Source organism: Tachypleus tridentatus, chromosome 3 (assembly GCF_004210375.1).
Source record: "Tachypleus tridentatus isolate NWPU-2018 chromosome 3, ASM421037v1, whole genome shotgun sequence".
NCBI classification, from domain to species: Eukaryota; Metazoa; Arthropoda; class Merostomata; order Xiphosura; family Limulidae; genus Tachypleus; species Tachypleus tridentatus.
The window spans coordinates 73,392,027-73,415,606 of record NC_134827.1 but is presented as its reverse complement, the minus strand read 5'-3'; the positions used below and the strand labels follow the sequence as shown (position 1 = coordinate 73,415,606).

At 33.6% G+C, this 23,580-nt stretch overlaps 1 pseudogene across 1 annotated transcript in view; it reads right to left on the bottom strand.

Annotated features, from left to right (window-relative positions):
* The window catches only part of LOC143247172 (sodium-dependent dopamine transporter-like), a 94,981-nt pseudogene that overhangs the window by 7,682 nt on the left and 63,719 nt on the right, over positions 1–23,580 (bottom strand). Inside the window, exons 10-15 of the transcript XR_013026419.1 lie at positions 23,010–23,150; positions 17,276–17,375; positions 16,077–16,177; positions 15,382–15,549; positions 7,453–7,503; positions 4,545–4,604 (exon numbers count right to left, since the gene is read on the bottom strand). The product of XR_013026419.1 is annotated as a sodium-dependent dopamine transporter-like (transcript). The remainder of the gene's footprint in view (positions 1–4,544; positions 4,605–7,452; positions 7,504–15,381; positions 15,550–16,076; positions 16,178–17,275; positions 17,376–23,009; positions 23,151–23,580) is intronic.

The window sequence follows — 23,580 nt, the reverse complement described above, 5'->3', positions numbered from 1 at the left end:
TTTATCAGAGAACAAAACCTTCAAACACTTTTCTCCGTCCCATGTTTGGTGCTTCTCAGCAAAGTTTAATCGAGCTATTTCGTGGTGTGGAAGGAGGCGTGGCCTTTGAAGACGTTTACGGGTTTTTAAAACCTTTCTCTCGTAGATGTCGTCTTATTGTTCTTGAGCTGCATTCTGTGTCCGTAAGGGCTTTAATCTTGTTCGACGATCGGCTGGTGTCTTGCTGGACAACCCGTCGAAACCTCCTTCTCAACGCCGGCGAAATTTTCCTGGGATTGACCACTTAAAATTCTCGTTCCGTATCCCTCAGAGTCTTTTAAGAAATTTGCAACAGCAGTTTTACTACGCCCAATCTCACCAGCGATGGCACGTTGAGAGAGACCTTGCTTTTGCAGCTCGACAATTCTGCCACGTTCAAACTCTGTCAACTTTTTATCCTTTGCCATGTTTTTACCCAATGTAAGAAGGAAGATGACAACGCTAATGCTTGAACACAAATGAATAAATGTCGTTACGTGTTTACCAATTAACGCTTCGTTTCAGTATGTTCTTAAAATTTTGACCAGCTAGTATTTAGGCTAATTTCATAGTGTTCACATTTTCCCTATTAAATGGTAAAAAAGTTGTTTTTTCCCTTTTCTTATTTTCATCTTTCAAAGCTCTACTCAGATGTGTGGTTGAGTCTAACAACGCAAAATGCATTATTTTTCTTTATGTTCACTGGCCTTAAGATTTTGGCCAGCAATATATTCTTCACTAACGTTAACCAACAATACTAGTAAAACAAATATTCATCGCAAACTGTGTATTGGAAAGGATGTATCACCAAGTATTTTCATCTTTTTGACACATTAGAAATCATTTTGGTCATTCCTAGTCTTGCCAATTGAATATATTTTAAGCATTGCATCCAGTAATGTCAGCTGTCCTAGCTATCAGTCTTGTAACTGTTGTATGGTCTCATCCAGAGAAATGCTACTACAACTCAGGACCACAACACACTTGTATCTCAGTTTTAAAAATCCTAGCAATCATACCCAGTCGTGCAAGTTGACAATGTTCACAGAAACCACACTTACGATCACAATCTGTCCTTACTGCTTAATAATAAAATCGTTACCACATGAAACACCATTGAACGATTGGAATGTACGAGCCAACTCATATTTTCAGCAGTGAGTCTGCCGATCTAACTTATGCTTTTAGCTTGTGGCTGGTCTGCCATATTAATCATGTCTCCTTTGGCATCTTAGTCTACCAAGCTCCACCATCGGTGTTTGAACCCCTGACACTTTTTGAATTGTATGGCTTGAGCTTATCAACGTTTTAAACGTGCTTGTGTACATCATACAAACGTTGTAGCTTCTAGTTTGAGTGAGTTGCCAGAGCCTAATTGCTTCCAAGACATAGTCTCATACCAATGTCACACCCAGTCTCCTTGATCGAACTTAAATACCTTCACCGACCATTCGTAACATCTTTTCTATCTTTCCTAATTGTTGTTGACCTTCAAATTCATGAGCACAACTTAATGTAGGCCTTTAGCATTTAAATATACCTGTGGACATGGTAACGTGTCAGTTCTAAGAGCAAGTCATGCATCATGTCCACAGAAAGTAGTGCTTTTTGACATCATATACATATATGTATATGTTTCATGAACACCAGTTGACTTCTGTTATATGATAGGCCTTCATGTTATATGTGGCAAGTGTTCACCTCCATCAGTATAGTAAGAATTAAGAAACTTTGAAGCGTTTATTTAATAGGCAGTATTACGTGTTTTGCTGAACAATCAGACATAGAGTGATGCAGTGAAGTGTACGTTTGCACCCCACCCAAAATGTTGGAACTCTCTGAAATTATTTTTTCGATCCATATGGATTTCTTGTGCGTGACAAATCGTGTTATGTATATTGCACTGAACACATCAGTGATAAAATGCAACAATATATCAGTCAATGGATAAGTTTTGGTCCACTTGGTGATGTAATGAATAATTATCATTATATACCAATTACTTCTCTCTGTAAAGGATCAATCATATCCAGGTTTATTATCTACAAAAAAAAATATTTCTCAAAATGTATATTTTCATCCAGTTTTTCTCCTGGTTCTACATATTACAGTGTTTGCATCATCGTTCAATGTCGCAATGGAAATACAGTTACAAAAATATTTCTGTCTAAAAGCTCTATAGACCATTAGCTATAGTAAAAATTGAGAACCACATCTGGGGGTTTATAACTATAGTATATTTTTGTTCCTGCACTCAAAGTGTTATAAAGAAGGTTATATGTATATATATTCTATGTTCCTCAATCTGCAGCTTCTGTAATTAACTTTGCTAAATGATAATAAACTGTTAAAAGATTACTGGAGCTTTCGGTTGCTCTTCCTGGAATTCATGAAGTGCCATTTTTTGGTACCCACACACGAGTGCAATAATCGATACGGTTCAATATCATTCTTTCTGACATAGCTTTCAGTTCCCAAAAGTGGCCAGGATAAGATGGACAAGATCTCACTATTTAGCAATACAATATGATCATATTTCTTTGTTGTGGAACAAGATGATATTGAGCGTCAAAGCTATACTCTTGCAAAGTTGTGACCCAAGTGGCGCGAACTGCTCTAAAGATCGTGAAGTTTTTGTTGTACCAGTGATCAGTTTGTTTGACAAATATCATAGCTATAATTGGAATCCAACAGCAATATTTACCTTTAATATTTACATTATCTCCAGTGATGCCACAAAAGTATGTATATTTTAGTGACTTAAATACATGATCACAGTCATGAATACGCCTAAAACACACTTCATATTTAATTAGATAAAACATTGGCACAGATATTATTAGTAGTATGACGTGGAACTGAGGAAACTGTGGACCTTTACTTTCATCTTGAGTTCAGGCCAATTCCCGACTACTGAAATTTTAACATAACCCATCAAGATTTTATCCATTCCTACAAAGTGACCATAAAATTTCACCTGTCTCTGTATGAGCACATATTTAATTGATTTCAGTTTTAAGCCTGCCACTCTTCTCCATTGAAGAAACATACCCAGGATGTCCACGGAAGACTGAAACTCGTGACCAGAAAAAAACAAACGCGATCAGCATAAATTAAGCGTCTCCCATTGTAAAAGACTCAGTGTATGTAAGTTCCATCAACCATTCAAAGGTGACAAGTGTTTTACATTGAAGTTTCTATAGTGCCTCTTAAGTACTTAAAATAGTTTTGGGCTTACTTTCATCAACCATCTCGACTTTCCAGTACCAAGAGGTCAAGTTGAGCCAACGGACATATTCCACTGTTTTCAGATAGTCTTCTGTCCATTGAAATGAAAACTGATCAAAGTGTGTCGATACATTCATCCATCTAAATTCATCATTTAAATTATTTCTGATAAGCATCACTGATAATTGGTTACCAAACACTTTCTGAAGATTATATGATTCTATTCTTCAACATCCACTATATCTCAGCATTGACAATATCCCTACAGACACAGGACAGCTTTTTCAATATTTTTGGTGTTTTTGTCATCAGATATGCATAACATGTTTATGTGATTGTCTAACACAATCACAGAAGCATACTTACAGAGTTCATGTCACTATGGGTAATCGAGATTACTTTCACATTAATGATTCTCAGATTTTCCGGCAGTTCTGTAATTGTTCCAGGACATGGAGTGGCAGCTCCAAATGTATACAGGTAGATCCAACTTCACATACAACATCTGTAGCCATACTGTAGCCAGATTTGAAAGTATTAACTAGGTGAGCTTTACCGGATTATTTGTTGTATCCAGTTTTTTAAAAAAAATGTTCAAAGTGTATATTAATATATTTTTGAAATAAATCCAGTCTTTAGGTCTCCAGGCGAATCATAGATAACTTATTGTGTTGTGATGTGCTGAAATAACGATAACATTTTTACAGAAAACAGTCGTACCAAATGAACACGGGAATCACAGTTTAGTAAGTTGTGTAGTGGAATATGTGTTCAGGTTACGTTTGTTGCTACTGTTCAGGTGCAATATATCTATAACTAGGAAAACGTAAGTTTCGCCATTATCCAAAATTAAAGATGCAAAACTGCGTGCTGCTTATGCAAGTGATTAATTTTAGCAAAGAACAATTGGAAAGGAACAGTTGTTTGTTCTCCAATGGATAATCTAGCTTAGATGTCCATAGTATTAGTTAATGGAGAGCTGACTAGTAATGTTTAACTTGCGAGATATAATAAATATAATTAAAAAAGTTAATAAACTATTTTTGTAGTTTCTTATTACATAAATTAAAGTGTTTTTTTATGAAAAGCAAATATAAGGTGTACTATATTAATGAATTTATCACATATTATTGAATATGAATGGTTTCAGTAACCCTGACAGAGGCAAAGAACAATAATAGCTTTAGGTAATGAATAAGTTAGTTACAACAGTCATAAACACGTTTTCTCTCCCACTAAGAGTGTTTACTTGGGCAAAGATCTCGACTAAAGATACAACATAATAAATGGACACATACGTGAAATTGTTTTATGACCACTTCATTAGCCTTTCCTGGAGCCGTCACTTCAGTAGATCTCTGAAAAGATACACAGTTATCAGTTTGTTAAAAACATTATAATTACCTACGTTCCAAAACAAATTTATTTTCGATGGAAGGTATTCTTTGTTAATACTTGTATAAGAAAGTAAAATATAATCGTTTATAATTAAGCATCTTGCCCATACTAATAACTTACTGTGTACATGATTAATACCATAATTGTTATTAAATCTTATTAAAGTAAGAACTATGAACGTAATCTATACCAAAACCAATCTGACTTCATGACAGAAGTCATTACTAACAATGAGAAACGTCACCAGAACCTCTATAGAGAGACTAGAGGCCTCTAGGTCTCATAATATGTTTTTTTTTTTTGTTTGGGAATTTCGCACAAAGCTACTCGAGGGCTATCTCTGCTAGCCGTCACTAATTTAGCAGTGTAAGACTTGAGGGAAGGCAGCTAGTCATCACCACCCACCGTCAACTCTTGGGCTACTCTTTTACCAACGAATAGTGGGATTGACCGTCACATTATACACCCCCACGGCTGGGAGGGCGAGCATGTTTATGTCTCCATATGATTGTAGCTATCATCAATATATATATTTACTATAAACCAGCTTATTATTTCGCCAACACCCTGATCTATTTCAGCTTAAAATCGCTTGAAAAAACACTGTAATGCTCTTGCTACAAAATGTGATACATCATCAAACAAACATTTGTAAACTTTGACATAATAAACCTAATTTCCAGACATAATGTTGATCTAGCTCTGCTCGTTGTTAAAAAGCGAACGCCTTTATAAAATTCCATACAACAAACACGTGCATTTAATATTGCAATGCAGAATAAATGACACTGAAGTTTAAAGACATCCTTTTATAAACAGACTTTCAGACTTCTAATGTGTTCTCAATCATACGTTTACACGACATACGTTGAATCAAAAATGTCTACCCTCATGGAACTATATCTATGAAAACAACACATTGACGGTATTTTTCTCACCTGGCCTTATGAACAAAGTGATCTAGATAGTTTCCTCGAGTATCTATGTTCTTTAAGTCAAAACGTGTAGTTTACTATACGAACATAAATAAACTGACCACGGTTTTCCAGATATCATTCACTCGTCGGCATTAATTTAAGTATGATTATTCACACTGTATCACTTGAAGAATATATAATGTGTTTCTGCAAAAATATTTCAAAAAATATTTTTGAAGGCCAAATAAAAAAAAAATTATCATAAAAATAAGTTTCTTCAAGCCAATGTTTATGTACCAAGTTTTATTCATTAGTCTGGGACTAAGTGTACAACCAACATCACAGACTGATGCTACAGCTTCCACCGCCTTACTTTAAAAACCAAAATTATGCATTAAATGGAAAAAAATATCAGGAATAAGTCAAATGTTTATTTCAAATATGGTGGTAGTATTGGAAGCTTTGTAATAAAGTGAAAATGGTAACAACGTAAACCAAAAACGAATTTTACAATAGTTAGTACTCCTGTTGAAAAACTAGCAGAACTGTGGATCATAGAGTTAAATATACTTCGCGACTATAATGTCAAGAAAATTCTACCCTATGCATAGGTTGTTTGAAAACAACGACAAATCTTTAGAAAATTTCAATGTAGAGAAACAAGGAAATCAAATAATGATTTTAAATTAGAATCCATTATCTACTGAAATAAATAATGGTTTTCTCTACAGACATGATCATTAACACACAAACTAATAAACAATATGCAATTTTCTCATAAATCTATTCATATTGACTGTATAAAATACCATATGGAAATTACACTGGCATGATGAAGGTATCATCATATGGATTACTCAGGTAAGCCACCATAAGGCCACAGCAAAAGAAGTCCATTAAAGTTTCAAGTGAAATAAGTAGACTGGTATTAAATCATTTATAAAACATAAATATGATACAGTTAGTCACTTGTCTGTTATCCCACGCAATCTGTGAGTTAAGGTTTATTTAGTGGTTGCTTTGAGTAAAAGAGCACATTTTAGTTCAGGTAACTATGCTTCCAATTTTTCTAGACAGTTTATAGATTTTTGTTTGTCATATTGTGATTACATCAATATAAGCGTTTTATTTTTAGAATAGTTCACATGACTTAAGATGTTCATGTAGTTTTATTAATTGTTGAAACATTATTTACTAACGCTTGATTGTACAAAGAAATTATTGTGAAGTTATTGGTATTATTTAGAATCTTAAGGTTTATTACCCTTTTCAGGAATAAAAATCATCCTTAATTGGTGTTACTATTGGTGTTATTAGTAATTAAAATGTCGTTCAATGGTTATTTTTAAACTGTTGCTCAGTTCATATGTCTTGAACATCAGTTGTACATATGGGACTGTTATTTCTCTAAGTACTAAATCATCTTCATTTCTCGACAATGTTAAGTACAATAAAACAAAATAATCATTCATATAACAATTGGCATTCAAAAGAATTTGCACGAAAAATCCTAACTGTAATTATCACAAAATTCTTCATATATTTTCTTATGTATTGTTAATCATTTACTGTCCTAGACTTCCTTATAATCCTCATCAAACCTAACAATATTTGTATCAGCAAAATGCTTTGAATCTGAAGAGTTTTCACAAGCATGAGAACATTCACACGAGGAACTCCTGCTACATTACGTCTGCATCAGTCAGCCACACTCTCTGCTTCACCCAAACTAATTCTCAGTTTTAAACATTCCAAGCAAAATTAACCAATTCCCAATAAAACAGTTTTGTAAAAACAAAAGTAAGTTTCCAGATGAAGGAAAACATATGCTACAGCTTGGCTGGTAATGAATTATCAAGAAAAAAGAAACAGAAAATTGGTTTACATTTACCTTATTTGCTTGCTTTGCATCCTGTTTTGAGGTAATAACTTTGGCAAGTCTCTGAAAATAAAGCGAAATAAAATATGAATTGTACTGCGAAAACACAATTTGTTAGTTTAAAAAAAATCATTTTTTATTAATATTTACAAAATAGTTCACCATATGGTCGAAAGTAATCTTTTGGAAAACATTAAAAATGTATTTTATTTCTCTGCTAATATTTTTATTTTAGCTGGAAATATGAGTAAATGGTATTCATATCAAACATTACTGATACAGTTATCTCAAAATTTACCACGAAATTAGGTGAACTCAGACCAGAAGCTTAACGTAATTACCCCTAGATGAAGGGTTGAGTATGCAATGTTGCGATTTAACAATATGTCCTTTAAACAGCTGAGATTATACATGCGTCTGCAGGAGAAATACATCATCTAGCTGATAGTACACAGATGTTATGCATTCACATAGACAAACTTCTACAAACCATACTTTGTGCTACTATTATTGGTGTAAAGTTAACCCAGGTGCCACACATTCACCTGGAAATAGGGTTCACAAGTCGTAGATCAGCGCCATTGTTGATGTGAAATAAACAAGTTTTTCTTGAGCACAAAGCTAATGCAGATCAGCTTTCCTTAGTTTTCGCAATAGGAAATGTAAAAAACCCTAACAGTTTTCAAGGTTAGCAAGAAAATAACATTTGAATACAATCCTGAAGTAATTGAGAAAAGTAGCTACATGATACGTTTGGGTGCAAAAACACAGTACTTTTAGTTAGTCTTGGATGGTCTAGCCTTAGACAGGACTAAATACCAGTATTGTAGATATGCATTTGTGGAAGATTTTTTTTTTTTTTGCAGGATAAAGTCGAACTATTCATACGCCAGAGTTAAAGGCTAGAGGCAGAAGACTATATGAAGGACCGTCTGTCTGGATGGCAAAACATGTCTATACACGACTGAAACTTATAGATAAATTTGTTGATATTCTACAAGTAAACATCTGGCGATTATTTAGGTATCATAGGCCTTTTGTCATAAACTTAAGCCGCGTCGACTGTGATGAGATTTGTAGCTTAGTAAAACCTTAAACTAAGAAAAGTCACTTACAGCAGTTTCTGTGACCAAGTTTAAACGACACACTATCGAAAGGGATTTGCATCTTTGAGACACCAGAATGCGTCTTAACTCAGACACGATTGTAATATGCTGTAGATTACCATAAAAGAAGAGATATATTCATGAGACAAGAAATTTGAACAACAGATACAGTGAGACAGCTATTATTGTCAACGTCTTCGTAGAAACTGAAATTAATATTTTCACTGAAGGTAGCTAGGACATTGAATATAAGTTTGAGTGCCGATGAAAACTTAATACATCTCGTTATTTTGTCAAATGGAAGCAGTATAATGATAAGGGATAAGCTCCCAGAATTGTAAGTCTGCCTACTTTAAATTAGCTCGTCTCAGGTCGAATTTTGTCACTGACGTGGACGAACACAGTGAGCATCCAGATAAAATTGGTTCAAGTACGGTCTGGTTTGCATCTGCAATTATATGTCTTTGTCAGTCTATACGAGACTATCCAAACATCAATCATTCTTAATGCTAGGATTTTTAAAGAAAATCCATAAATGAAGTCAATAAACGCTACTTTAGTGTTGTCTGGTTAAGATAAGGTAGATGTAGCTGGATATGTTTGGCTGTGATTTAGTATTATTAATGATATTTATTCAGAATAAATACTGAAGTAACTGACCTTAATTCAGGCACATACATCTTAGAAATGAACTTATGACATGAGTTTTTGCAAGAATATTATTCGGAACTGACGAGCTATAGCTATATGATAAATATGTATAAATATGACCACGAAAAGCCCAGGAACATTTACCTGAAACAATTATTTTTGAATGTATGAAAGATGACTGTGCTCTTATGTATAGATTACCTGATGACGTAAGCAGTAGGGTATGTTTTCAGTATAATCACCAGAGAATCGCTAGATCATATTATCTAACTATCAAAGGGAATTTGTGTCTTTTGGAAGCTACTGAGCGTAATTTTACCTTAGGATGTTTACACTTATTTGGACAACCAGATTAATGAGTGAATGAAACTGGCGATCCATACTCTCTGAGTTAATGGGTAGTTAATAGCAAAGGTTTACTGTAAACTGCATAACAAGTAAACTACTACACTTATAATCTAAAACTTACAGCTATGAATTTAAGAATGCAAAGGCATATTATGCGTTATAACTAGTGCTTGTTGTACTACTAATAAGTTAACGTCCAGTTCCTCTCCCCCTACATGTAAATGACAATTCAGTATTTCAGTTCCAGGCCATTTTATTTGAGCTTGAAACTTCGAGAATTATGCCCCGTAAAATGTTAGCTTTCACAAATAACCTGAGAGGTATAGTTAATACTGAGGTTCAAGTAGATATTCAAGCAGTGATCGCATTGCATTGGTCTCAATAGGTACAAATGTTCAGTATTAATTACATTAAGAACACCAGTCCTTACAGTTAGTATTAAGTGTTAGTAAGCCCCATGAAGAAGAGGTGTCTCCAGTGCCATTCACAATATCAGAGGGAACCAAAACAAAATTTAAGTGGCACAGCTCAACCAGAAGAAATAAACAATCCATATTTTTTCTAGCCAGCAAAAAAATGATCAATCCAATAATGATGTGTGGACACACTATAGAGTTACAAGGGCTTGTTAAATGTCCTTCCTGTAGTACCAAATGGGAACTTGAATCATTATTTGAAACCATATGGTTTGTGCATTAAGAATGTAGACAAAAAGAAAGTGAGATTTTTAGCACCAGTAATTAGCCCTTATAAAAACCTTATTCTTCCAGCGTTCTTCCTGACGTGAATACAGAATAACCTAATGAATTATGAACATCATTTTATGTGACAGACAACAAACTAAAATAAATCTGTCATTGTAAGTATCAAAGGTAATGTAAGTATCAACCAACTAGGTAGAGTTGCTGAGCAATTAAGAATTAAGAGGATCTATGAGTGTCTGTATTGTGTTACTTCTGTACCATATTCACTATGTGGTTTCTTGGATATGTGCTCACTTAAAGATAAAAATACTTTATTCTGATTCTCAAAGTAACTATATTCTAAAAGTTTAATATTATATCAGTGGTGTGCAAATTTTTTATCGTGTCATCCTTCCGAAGGATCCACTTTTTACCATCCCGCACCTCTTACAACCTATTTGTGTACATGCGTATCATGCTTTATATATGGCACGAATTCTTTACAGTAGGTGTCTGTGATTTGTTGGTGATGAAGGTCAACAATGAACAAACAGCACATAGTATAATACATAAAATAAATGACAAGTATATAAAAATGGTCGTAACACAGTTGGTCATAACACTTGTATCCAAAGTCTTAAGTAATTGTCTCTTTTCACTAAAGTCTAGGCTGGTTCAATATGACGAGACCAATTATTCTTTTCTACTCTATTATTACGGTCTCTGATAATTTCATTTTAAAAAATCGCCTTATGCTCTTTTTGGCTGAGTGCAGTCTAGATCTATCTTTCGAATATATTTTCGACTCATATTTATCCCCCGACAGAGGTCTAGAACGTTTCACACTGTACTATATATTACGATACAATAATTATTAACTAAAACAAAGTTAAAACTCAGAAGAATATACAGGTAAACATCGATATAAAACGCATCGATAAAGCGCGATAATCAGTTGGGCGCGATGGGGTCTTAGGCCCCAAATTTTTGGGGTTTCTACAGAGGCCGCCGCTTAATATTACCACTGCTTAATGTAATCAGCCGGTTAATGTGATCAAAAATCAAAACCAAATCCACTTCAATCTTTTGTATGGTTTTCACGCCGCATATTGTGATCAAACCCCGGCCTGTATGTAATAATTCCTGGCGCTGTCAACTGCAGTAAAGTACATAATCTGCCAGTCATAGGATAGCTCTCAGTGCGTAGGCAAGAAGTATCAAAACTTTATTTTCATTAAAACCACAAGTCATCCTTGATCGACAGATGGATGACGAAGGATGAGTCATATACACTCATACACCAGTGACAGTGGCATGAAGTGCTGCAAACGATAGCGTCAATGTTGAAACCATATAACTTTCTAAGAAACAGCTCGCTCCCCAGAAGCTTTCAGAAGAAATAGTTTCTTGGAAATCTGTGACGTCAGCTATTCCCTTTTATTCTAATATCGCCGAATAACTGAAAGGTCTTGTAACACCAGCTCGTAGGCAGAATTTCGTCGACCGAATCATTTTTGTCGTAAGTGAATGGGATAGTGACCATCCGGTGGCGACAGACTGCGATTTTCATATTTTTTCAACATACAGCGTATTTATAACCATGGAGAAGAGAGGCACCAAAAGGAATGCTTACACAGTACAAGAGAAGATACAGATTGTGCAGCGAATTCGGAACGGGGAAGCAAGGACCAAGATTATGAAAGAAATAGGAGTTCCAGAGTCTACACTTCGAGGTTGGCTGAAGAATGAAGATCAACTGAAAGAATTCTGCAACCAGGTAGACAGAATGACAGGACTACAGAGGAAGAAAGCCAAGACAGCAGCAGACCCAGCAGTGGACATGGAAGTTTATGATTGGTTTGTGAGACTTCGAGCAGACAACATTCCCATCTCAGGACCCATGGTCCTTGCAAAGGCAGAGAAGACCTACCAGCAACTATACCAGAAAGAAGATTGGCAGCCCACCCATGGATGGCTACAGAGATTCAAGGAGCGGCACGGCATCAACCAGAGAGGCAAAGTCGGCAGATATAGCAGCAGCAGTGGAATTTATCCCTCAACTACAGGATTACATCAAGGAGAATAACTTGGAACTGAACCAGATCTACAATTGTGATGAGACAGCACTTTACTACAAGGCTATGCCAGATAGGACATTCGCACTTCGGACAGAGACCCAGACATCAGGATACAAGCAAGTCAAAGACAGAGCAACTTTACTTTTCACCTGTAACTGGAGCGGCACCCACAAGATTCGACCACTACTCATTGGCAAGTTTCGACAACCAAGATGTTTCCATCACCTCAACATGAAGACACTACCACTTGACTACAACAGCAGTAAAACGCATGGATGACAGCAACAATCTTTGAAGAATGGTTTTATCAGGAATTCGTCAGCACCTCAGAACACAGAAGAAAGAAGAGAAGGCCGTACTACTATTGGATAATTGCCCAGCACACCCGCCGGCAGAGAACCTCACCAGCAGAGATGGAAAGATTACCGTACTCTACTTACCCAAAAACACCACCAGCAAGATTCAACCACTTGACCAAGGGATCATCGCCAGCTTCAAGAGAGAATACAGAGCTCAACTGGTCAAGGCCATAGTCGATGATATCAGCAACGTACCAGAGTTCTTGAAGAAGATGACCATCAAGGACGCCATCTACATGAGCAGCATAGCATGGAACAAGATAAGCCAGAGCACCATCATCAATTGTTGGAATAAAGGACTCAAAGAAGCAGCACCAGAACCACAACCAGAACCAATAGAAGAAAAAGATGACATTTTCCATGGATTTACAGCAGAAGAAGTAGCAGAGGCAGAAAGGAAGTTTGTAGACTACCAGGATGGACTCCCCTTGACAACCCTTGTGAAGCAGTGGGCCGAGATTGACGAAGTAGCACCAGTTACCCAGCCACCCCTCACAGATGAAGAGATCCAGAAAGCAATAGAGAACCCAGCGGCAGCACCCACAGATTTTACCACTCCAGATGAAGAAGAAGAAGATGACCCTATTCCAGAAGAACTCGGGAATTGCATCACCTCAACTCAGGCAGTACAGTACACAGAACAACTTCTATATTGGGCAGAACACCACAATCTAGGAATTTGCAAGATACTACAGATCCAGGACCTAATGAGAACTGCGAAGAGGATGCGGAACCAAGGAGGAAGACAACAGACACTTTTGGAGGCTTTTGAAAGAAAGAAGACTACTGAGTAACTATAAATTTGTGCATTTCAACTTGTTTTATGTGCTTACTATATTTTATTGTTATTAAATTTTTTGAAAAATCCCTTTTTGTTTCAGTACTGAATTCGTATTTTAAACTTTGCCATGACATTTTTTTTATCTGGTAATTATTTGACTTCAGTTTGTACTTAGATTTTAATAATTAGTAAATAAATTATCAAAATTAATTACTATATGTATTAACTTTTAAAATTGAACTAATTTTAATCAGCGTCTAATCGTAAAAACGATCACATGATTGCTCTGACGGAACTACTTTTAGAATATCAGCCCCCATCAAAGTAATGAATTCGATAAATTTCTTTAGAATTCTGCTTTTTACATTTAATTTCAGTCTTAAAATTGAGTTTAATAAATAAAAATAAATAAAAAATGCTATGTCATTGGTGTAAGTAGTTTTGTTTGTTTTTCTTTATTTCACTACAAAACGCGTAAATTTTGCATTATCGCTCACCCCGAGGGTCAAAAAAATATATGATCAAATCGGTATAAGGCGCAATCAGATACAACGCGGTCGAATTTTTTGGACCCCAACTAGCGCCTTATATCGATGTTTGACTGTATATGTAAAAACGGCTCGTTTCGGTTGAGAAAATATTTTACGTAGAGGAGCGAACAACGTTTCTGACGATGACCGAAGAAGGTCAAAACGTTGTTCGCTCCTCTACGTAAAATATTTTCTCAACCGAAACGAGCCGTTTTTACATGTATATTTTTCTCTACAAGTGGGTTTCATCAACATCAATGAAAACGTAGAAGGTTCTAGTAACATCATACAATAATAAAACAATCACGAATTTGTAACTAATGAACTACACAACATATGATTCGTATACAGCTACGTAAACAAACTTGTCGCTTTTGTAAGTATCTAAATTTAGCACTTTTTCTATATAATTATCTAAATCATAACTCTCGCATTAAACTTAAATGGAAACAGGCGTGAATTTCTAACAATACTGTATTTGTCCTCTTTCCATATTAATTGTTATTATTATATGATTTACTAATAGTAATATCTGTAAAGTAGTTTTTTAACTTATACTTTAAGATATAATCTATATATCCCTATGGCCATAAATGCATACCCAAAAAGAGACACACTCCACAGCTTGTTGGTTCAGTTTGTTACTTAGCTAGTTCAGGGTTATGATTATGGTCGTTGTAGTTTGACAAAGCAACAGAGATAATCGAGAATTATTACATATGTGGAATGTTGTAGTAGCGTCTTCTGTGAACTTAGGCCTATCAATAAGCAAAATGTAAAATAATGTCTAGATTTTATAATTGAAGAAATAAAGTGATTTCGTTATGATTGATTGAATTGGATTTTACAGTCTTCTTTTTCCATAAAAATCCAAAACAAATCGTCCAACAATAAAAACTGTTATAAAAGTAAATTTTCTTTTCATCGTAAGTAGTCAGTTTATTGTAAATATTTATTTAAATGCAAATATTCATTTATTATCAAATATTATTTCATTGTAATGATTAGATTTTTAAACCTGAAATTAATTTTCTATATTTAGACGATGTAAATATATTGTTTATAAATAAGCATTCGATTCACTTTAACTGTTTATCATTCACTTTAACTGTATATCATTCACTTTAACTGTTTATCATTCACTTTAACTATATATCATTCACTTTAACTGTTTATCCAATTTCAAACATTAAATTTATTGCAAAATTTAATTCCATTGTTTCGAAAAATTACAAGCCTTATTAACTTATTTTAATAATTTAGTTCACTGTAAACATCCAGGTGTTTATAAATAATTATAACTATTTTATAATAATAAATGAATGGTAATTTTGCCACAAATGCCAGATACGTTTTTCTTTTAGTTTTTAGTTTTTTGAGACAAACGTAAATTGTAATTACCCACCTCAGTACAACTACCATTGGCTTTGTATAGCTTATAGCAAGCTACCACTGGAACTGCGATAACAGAAGAAAGTGCAAATGTCCATCCCAGAGCCACAGCCCACTCAGGATATATATAGTTTTGATAGATCAGTGGTGGACTGGTAATAATCGCCGACACTATTATTGCCTGTTGTTGGATATTTTAATTAAGTACATCAGAAAGCTACATTAAAATTCAGTTAAAACTAATCATATTTAGGGTTACATTTACAAAGGTTAAAACGAATAAATGTGAAAAACGTTAATAAGTCAAAATAGATTTGAGTAAGAATAGTTCAAGGATAAATGAAAAAGAGAAAGAAAGAAAGGTTAACATGAAGTTTTTACTTTAATTTACATGTATTATTATAGTACCGCACTTGAACCTTTTCAAATATATAAAACTCTTCATATTTTAAGTAACTGAGCTTTACATTAACAATGGAAAATGTAAGAAATTATTGAAAGCTAAAACAAGAAAATCACCGCTCTGTAACAGAACCAATACCATTAAATAAACAAATATCAATTATTTATCTGACATTACAATATGCGAAAGAAATAATCCAAAGGCCAGAAGATCTGTATGACGTCAACAACGTGGTTAAGATATCTTTTAATGTCATTAATATCGAATCCAGCTAGTAGATAAAAATATCTTTCATCATCACTTACCACCAAAAAAATGGGACTGAGAAATTTCCAGCATAATCTCCAGAAAAGTCCAGGAAAAAAGTCAAGCATTTCTCTTATATTTTCACAGAAGTTTTCTAAACCTACAAAGTATAGTATCGTCACTGATCAGACATAATATATACATATGTAAATAAATAATTAAAACGAAACAGGATTTAAGACACGAAGCAAGGAAGAAAGAAACAAGAGAATGCTACGACATCGTTCAGAAAATCAACTCCAAATATTATGTAATCTCGTTACTGCTTGTAAGTTTTAAGTTTTTTACAATAATACTCTTGTTTAAAATTGAAAGTTGTGAAATATTTACAAAAATGCAGATGAAACGTTTTCTTACTTTTATATAATTTAATTGAAAAGAAAGAACACGTGAAAACATTTCAGTATTACAAGGTAAAGCCACTAATTCATGTATGTAAAGCTCTAATTAGGAAGTGAGATTACACTGCACAACAATTTTTTTTTTAAGTTTTGCTTCCTGAAAAGTTTTTGCTGATTGTGACAGGTACCTGGTGGGTATGCACAAGTATAGTTTTGGTTTTGCTTCATCACGTAGGAACTCTAAGAAATAGACAGTTAACTGTTTACCGGCAATAACGTATCTAATTGCGTTTATGTTTCTAATACGCTATTAAGTTCAAAATAATTAAAAGTGTTTTGCTCCTGATTTTCGTTTGTATTCAATGTCCGGTACATCACGTTGCAGTGTCCAACAGTAGTCAGCGAGCATTGACGGATTCCAGTTGCCCTAATATCGTTTTTCCGTAATAGCAATGTCCTGGTGAAACTGAATATTTCGATGAAACGGTACGTGATGGGCAAATTTAGATGTGATTTTTGTGATTAGCAGCCAAAAATCTATAAGGAACACCCAATAGCGTTCAAGAAGCAAAAACTTTGTTGTGCAGTATTATTATTCATGTGTAATATATGATAGTGTTAGAACACTTAGAAAATCACAATCTATAAACATGTTACTTTGACAATCGAGATAAAACTGATTAGATTAATAAGTATAATTTTTGAAGTTTTCAAATTGATATCGAGTAATTAAAAAAAAGAATTATGTCTCAGTTATAATAATTTCTAGTGACAAAAATACTTGTTTTTATGAAATTGCTACAAAAGATTTTATTTTAATTCTTAATTAGAAAAATACAAAAGCATTTATTTTATACCGTAGATCCAAGCTACTCCAATAGCCTCTAATAACGCAGAGAACAACAGAGAAATTCCCGCTGAGTAAGTATCAAACCAGAACATCATATAGCCACCACCCTATAGGAAAATTTGTAAATTAATTACTGAACATATTCTAAAGATCACGTACACGTTTACCTAATAATCAAAGAAATCAAGATTAACACTTAAATTGTAAAACGTATTCCAAGTAAATAAAAAAACTTAGAATAGAAATACTATTGTTGTTTTCTTAGAGCAAAGCTACACAAAGGGTTATTTGCACTCTGTCCAACCACTGTGACGCGAGTCTCGAATTGTAGCAATGTAAGTCTGTGAACCTTCCTTTGATGCACAGTAGGAAATAATCAACACCCCAAATAAAACAAAATAAAATCGCCTAGTAATTAATAGAGATAATGATAATATGGTAAATGACAAGTTTAATAAAATCTACCTGTAAATAATGAATTTAATACTTCAGCGATATGTAATAAAGTTAAAATCTTTGAAGTGAATAAAAAAAGATACAACTAATTAGTAATTAACATAGTTAAGGTGAACGATATAAAGAAGGAAGTCAAACATTCCAAAAGTAAGATAAATGGTAAATAACTAAATAAAGATCTAACCAATACGTGCAAAAGTAAAGAGCTAAACGTTAAATAACAAAGTTAAAATATTTGAAGTAAAGATTGAAATTAAAAATAAATAAAAACGATATAAATGTATATAGACTAAGTAGAACATAATAAAGATGGAAAATGATACATTAATTGTCTATAGAGTAAATAAACAAGAAAAGTATGTTTAATAGATAACAAGATTAAAATATAACAGTTAAATAACAAATATAAATATAAACAAATATTATAGTTAAGATATTCATAATGTATAATTAAGTCAAGATTTACAAATTTACTAACTTGTTAAAAACAACTAAATAATGTCGTAATTATCAACTTAGTAAATAACAAAATTACGACATAAATTACAAAGATAAGTTATGCGGAACAACCACACAAAGAGATATACTAAGTAAATTACAAAGATAAGTTATGCGGAACAACAACACAAAGACGTTCTTAGAAATCGCTATAATAAAACCTTACAAAAAATTATAAAGGCGTTTCTGCAGAAAACAACAACATTGTGAATTATTATACTAAAGAAAAAGGATAAAGTTTATTAGGAAAATAAGGATATTTAGATTTAAGAATGACTTGGATTAATAATGACTTATATTAAATAATTGTATGTAACAATTATTTCAGAAAATAATTTTACAGACCTAGTTTAAAAAAAATTCGAATTTGCGAAATAGAAATAAAACTTTGGTTCATATATCTAACTCACACACTTATTAGAATGCTCTACAAAGAATAAATATACAAACTCGCCACTAGATGGCAGAAGAGGCAGTTATTGAAATTTGGCTGATTTATTGTTAAACCAAAAGTTACGCTAATTGCAGTTTCTCCACTTCGGGGAATCGAATCAAGTGTTTTGACGTTATAAGTTCTTAAGCTTACAACTGAACCACAAAGATATAGTTAGTTACGAAATGGGGTATCATTAATATTAAAACCATAAATAAGTTGATTTTGTTGTGAACGTAATGCATTTTGAGGTGTAAAACAATTCCGTCGTTTGATAATAAATATTTAATTTTGCTCTTTCACAACTGCGATTCAACAAGATTTAATAAAGTAATTCCGAATACAAGGTATGGAATACTGTACTTATATACTGAATGATCGTTTAGCTTGTTTGATATAAATCATGACGTTTTTAGACTAAAAACATTCATACCTGAAAATATATATGTAAAACGGCTGGTTTCGGTTGATCACCGATTCATACCCTGAAGTCAATAAAACGTAAGTAGATATACGAGGTAGGTCTATTAAACAGACGTATGTTATTCACAGTTCCACATAATTTGAGTCTCGATAATTTCATTTTCCACGTCAAAAAAAAAAAAAGAATATTAAATATGGCATTCATTAAAAATCGACATTAAAAATGACATTTGTCAAGATTATTAAAAGTGAGGTAGGTTATAAGGTATTGCTCGTAAAGAATCGATCTTGCTATCTGTATTATATATAGCAAGAAGAATTTACAGCCGTTTGTTCATAACTTTGTACTTCTTTTTTACGCTATTGTCACTCCGACCTAAGTGAACTTTGTTCAGTTGTGCTAAGCATTCTTCTTCTTTTAGAGTTTAAATTAATTTCCAAAGATTGAAAAGGGCTATGCCTTATCTTGAAGTGACAACACTTTCTTGTCACTGATAGTGCCATCTTCTGGAAATTTAATTTTTTTTTAAATTAAAATATTTTCTTAAACTAGGTTTCAAAACTACTTTAATTAATTTTTCAATTTTAAACTACTAAAATCAAATATTAATTTATATTAACTTCATTACTATTACTACAAGAGAAGTATACAGATATGTACAATCGGCTACAAATTATTTTTACCAGATATAATCTAGGTACGATTTGTACACTTTACAAGCAAGAGCTTATAATCTACGTCACTTTTAATAACCTTCAATGTTCAATTTGTATTATATGTCACTTTTAATGTTCATAATTGTATTTGACATGGGGAGTGAAATTACCAGTCACTGTCAGGCTTACATAAGTAAAAAAAAAAGATACTGTAATAAAACGTTTTACACAGATGTGAGACATGTTTTCACAGCTTTGATTGGATATATATCTATACAACTCTAGAACACATGACTAACAAGCTGTAAAACACATTTACAGCTTTGCTTGGTTAACTATTTATATAATTCTAGGTCACACGTGCGTTAAATAGATGTGATACATATTAACAGCTTTGAGGTAAACAAATGTTGAGTGTTATATTAACACAAGTTACACGGCATCATTATAGTTAACGTTGTCACACTTGATCTTATTTTATCTGATGACAATAGTCCTACCGAGTAATTTTAATTGCAAAAGGCTCATTCTTAAGACTATCAAGCTCAAAGCACACTTCCTCTCTCTGCAACTTTCCACAATTCCACTACAACGCGATGAAGCTTTCCAGAGCGTGCTGCTTCAAGCTACTTGACTTGTGTGTATGCGCATGAAATAACACGAATACACAGGTTCGTTCTTCAGCTGTTTTGAGGTATGTGACGAGTGGATGGATATGTCGTAAGTGTATAAAACATTGCACCTTTTCATTTGTTTAATTATCAATGCTATTAAATAGCTTATGAAAGATTCGGTAACATAGGCATTTCATTCATATTCCCAAAATATTTTTAACATAAGAATGTCTATTACATGTGAGTGAGGATTTTAATAAATGTAGAATTTCCAACCAGTCACAATGCATGCAGCATTACTTAAGGACTTACAATTAATGTGGACTGTAGAACCTTTCACAATACATATAGCATTACTTAAGGACTTACAATTAATAGGGACTTCGGAACCATTCACAATGTGTGTAGCATTACATTACGACGCATCTACAATGCATATAGAATTTATTAAGGATCTATGCTCAACTAGGGCCCGGCATGGCAAAGCGTGTTAAGGCGTGCGACTCATAATCTGAAGGTCACGGGTTCGCATCCCCGTCGCTCGCCCTTTCAGTCGTGGGGGCGTTATAATGTGACAGTTAATCCCACTATTCGTTAGTAAAAGAGTAGCCTAAAGTTGGCGGTGGGTGGTGATGACTAACTGCCTTCCTTCTAGTCTTACACTGCTAAATTAGGGACGGCTAGCACAGATAGCCCTCGAGTAGCTTTGTGCGAAATTCAAAAAACAAACAAGCTATGCTCAACTAAGTTTTCTCCAAGGAACTTCTATATTATAATTTCTTTTCTCAAGAAAACTTTATCCCAGGACCTATAAAATAAGTCTGTGCTGCGTGAAAGTTTGCTGAGTATCTGTATTAGACATAGCAGTCAAAAAGAGTAAATATCAGATAAGGGTTTTCCCAAGGATCTTTGTTACATAAAAACTTACAAAATTGCTTTTGTAAGATTTGAAATTCCGAAAGACCCTTTTCTACATATGTAACATTGTATTACGTAATAGTTTCCAAGGTTTTATGTTACAAGTATTTCTAAATGATACACCTTGGATATATATATATGTATAATAGTATACAATTTTAGTAGAACTGTTTTTGTTGTTTTAAAATCTTGATAAAAAACATCAAGGACTTGAATTGTTGATTTTCTCACTTTTCTGGACAAAAGCATTATAAAATTTTGATAGTAAAACAACACATAATCTGTGTATTAACATAAACACATAATCCGTATATTAACATAAACATATGATATGTATATTAACATAAACACATAATCCGTATATCAACATAAATATGTAATCCGAATATTAGCTCCTGTGATTAAGTGCAGTAAATTGTAAACTGTCTTCCATATTTCTAAACACAAAACTGTGATTATTGTCAAACACGCTTGCCTTCAGATTTTGTACAAGTCATCACCTATAACAAAATTAAGATTTTAAGTTTATGGGTTTTTCGTGCAGGTACATGTAGACAACAAGAGGTACTTTTGTGTGTGTGTATATGTATATATAGCCAGTAGTACATGTCATTCGTTCTGTTTTGAACAGACTATTCTAAAGATGAGCTGTTTAGTTAGAAAAAAATTTACATTTATTGAACAGACGACTTGTTGTTTCTTTTAAATTTCGCCCAAAACTACTGAAGGACTACATGCGCTACTCGTTCCTAATTTAGCAGCGATAGACCAGATGAAGGGAGGGAAGCTAGTCAATACCACCCACCGTCAACTGTTGGGCTAGACGATACGGGTAATACAGTGTGGTACCACAATACTGTAAGTCCAGTGTATTATAGTAACAAAATCATAGAACAGATAGGTTACAAGTAATATTTGGTGTTCAATGTACTGTACCACATTCAGCTCCTGATGGATAGTACAGGTTTGCTTATTACTTTAGTAATACCGTATATTATTCAGTAGGAGTATAGAAATTAAATGGAATTAGAACCGGTAAAAAAAATATACGATAAAAATAAGTATAGTTTAGCAATAACTTTCGACATTTAATAAATGTGTAAACGTTTAACGATATCATTGATCTCATGATCTTTGCAATTTGACAGTTAAGGTCGCACAAGAATCACATCAAGGTGAAATTATAAAATATTGGTTAAAGTTTATTGTCTAAGGCATTATATATGACCTGGCATGACCAGGTGGTTAAGGTAGTCCACTCGTAATCTAAATGTCGCGAGTTCGAATCCCCGTCACACCAAACATGCTCGCCCTTTCAGCCGTGGGAGCGTCATAATGTGACGGTCAATTCCACTATTCGTTGGAAAAAGAGTAGCCCAAGAGTTGGCGGTAGGTGGTGATGACTAGTTGCCTTCCCTCTAGTCTTACACGACTATATTAGGGACGGCAAGCGCAGATAGTCCTTGAGTAGCTTTGCGTGAAATTCAAAAACAAACAAGGTATTATACGTAGTGACATCACAATCTCCAAATAAATTAGAATAACTCAAATTTACAAATAAAATTACATAAGTTGTTGTCCCCCGCTAGTACAGCGGTATGTCTAAGGATTTACAACGCTAAAATCAGAAGTTCAAATCCTCTCCGTGGGCTCAGCAGATAGCCCGATGCGGCTTTGCTATAAACAACACAAACACACACATAAGTTGTTCCAAAACTAACCCACACAGAGGCTACACTTACTCTTGTTACGTTGACTATTCCTATGCAAAACGATAGAGATATAACCATAGCCGTAAATATCTCTCGTCTGATACGCCATCTGCCAAATAATGGTTGAAACTCATCTATAAGGCCAGTAATAACTGATTCAAGACCTCCCATCTGAAAAAGAAATAACATGAAAATCGACAGTATTGTCATGGACTCAGTAGTACTAACAAAATTCATTTCACGAAATGTCAGAAAAACAACTTAAAAGTTTAAGAACTTAAGGTACGTTTTAATCAATATTTTCATAACATAGGTATGGCAGCAACTAAAATAATATTTCAGTCAATAAATCAAAATATATATTTTAATCTATCACGTACAAAAATTAAACATAGACGTAACATAAAGCTTTTACAATTCTTAGTTGAGTAAACAACTCATACAAAATAATACAAAGGATCTTCTAAAAAAATAGTTTCTATGAAGTTGAAGTAATAACTGAAGAACTTACCAATCAACTACTTAGTGTATAATCAGAGTAATAACACATAGAACATTCTAGTTAACCACTGCCAATAGATTTAATGTACTAACTCAAATA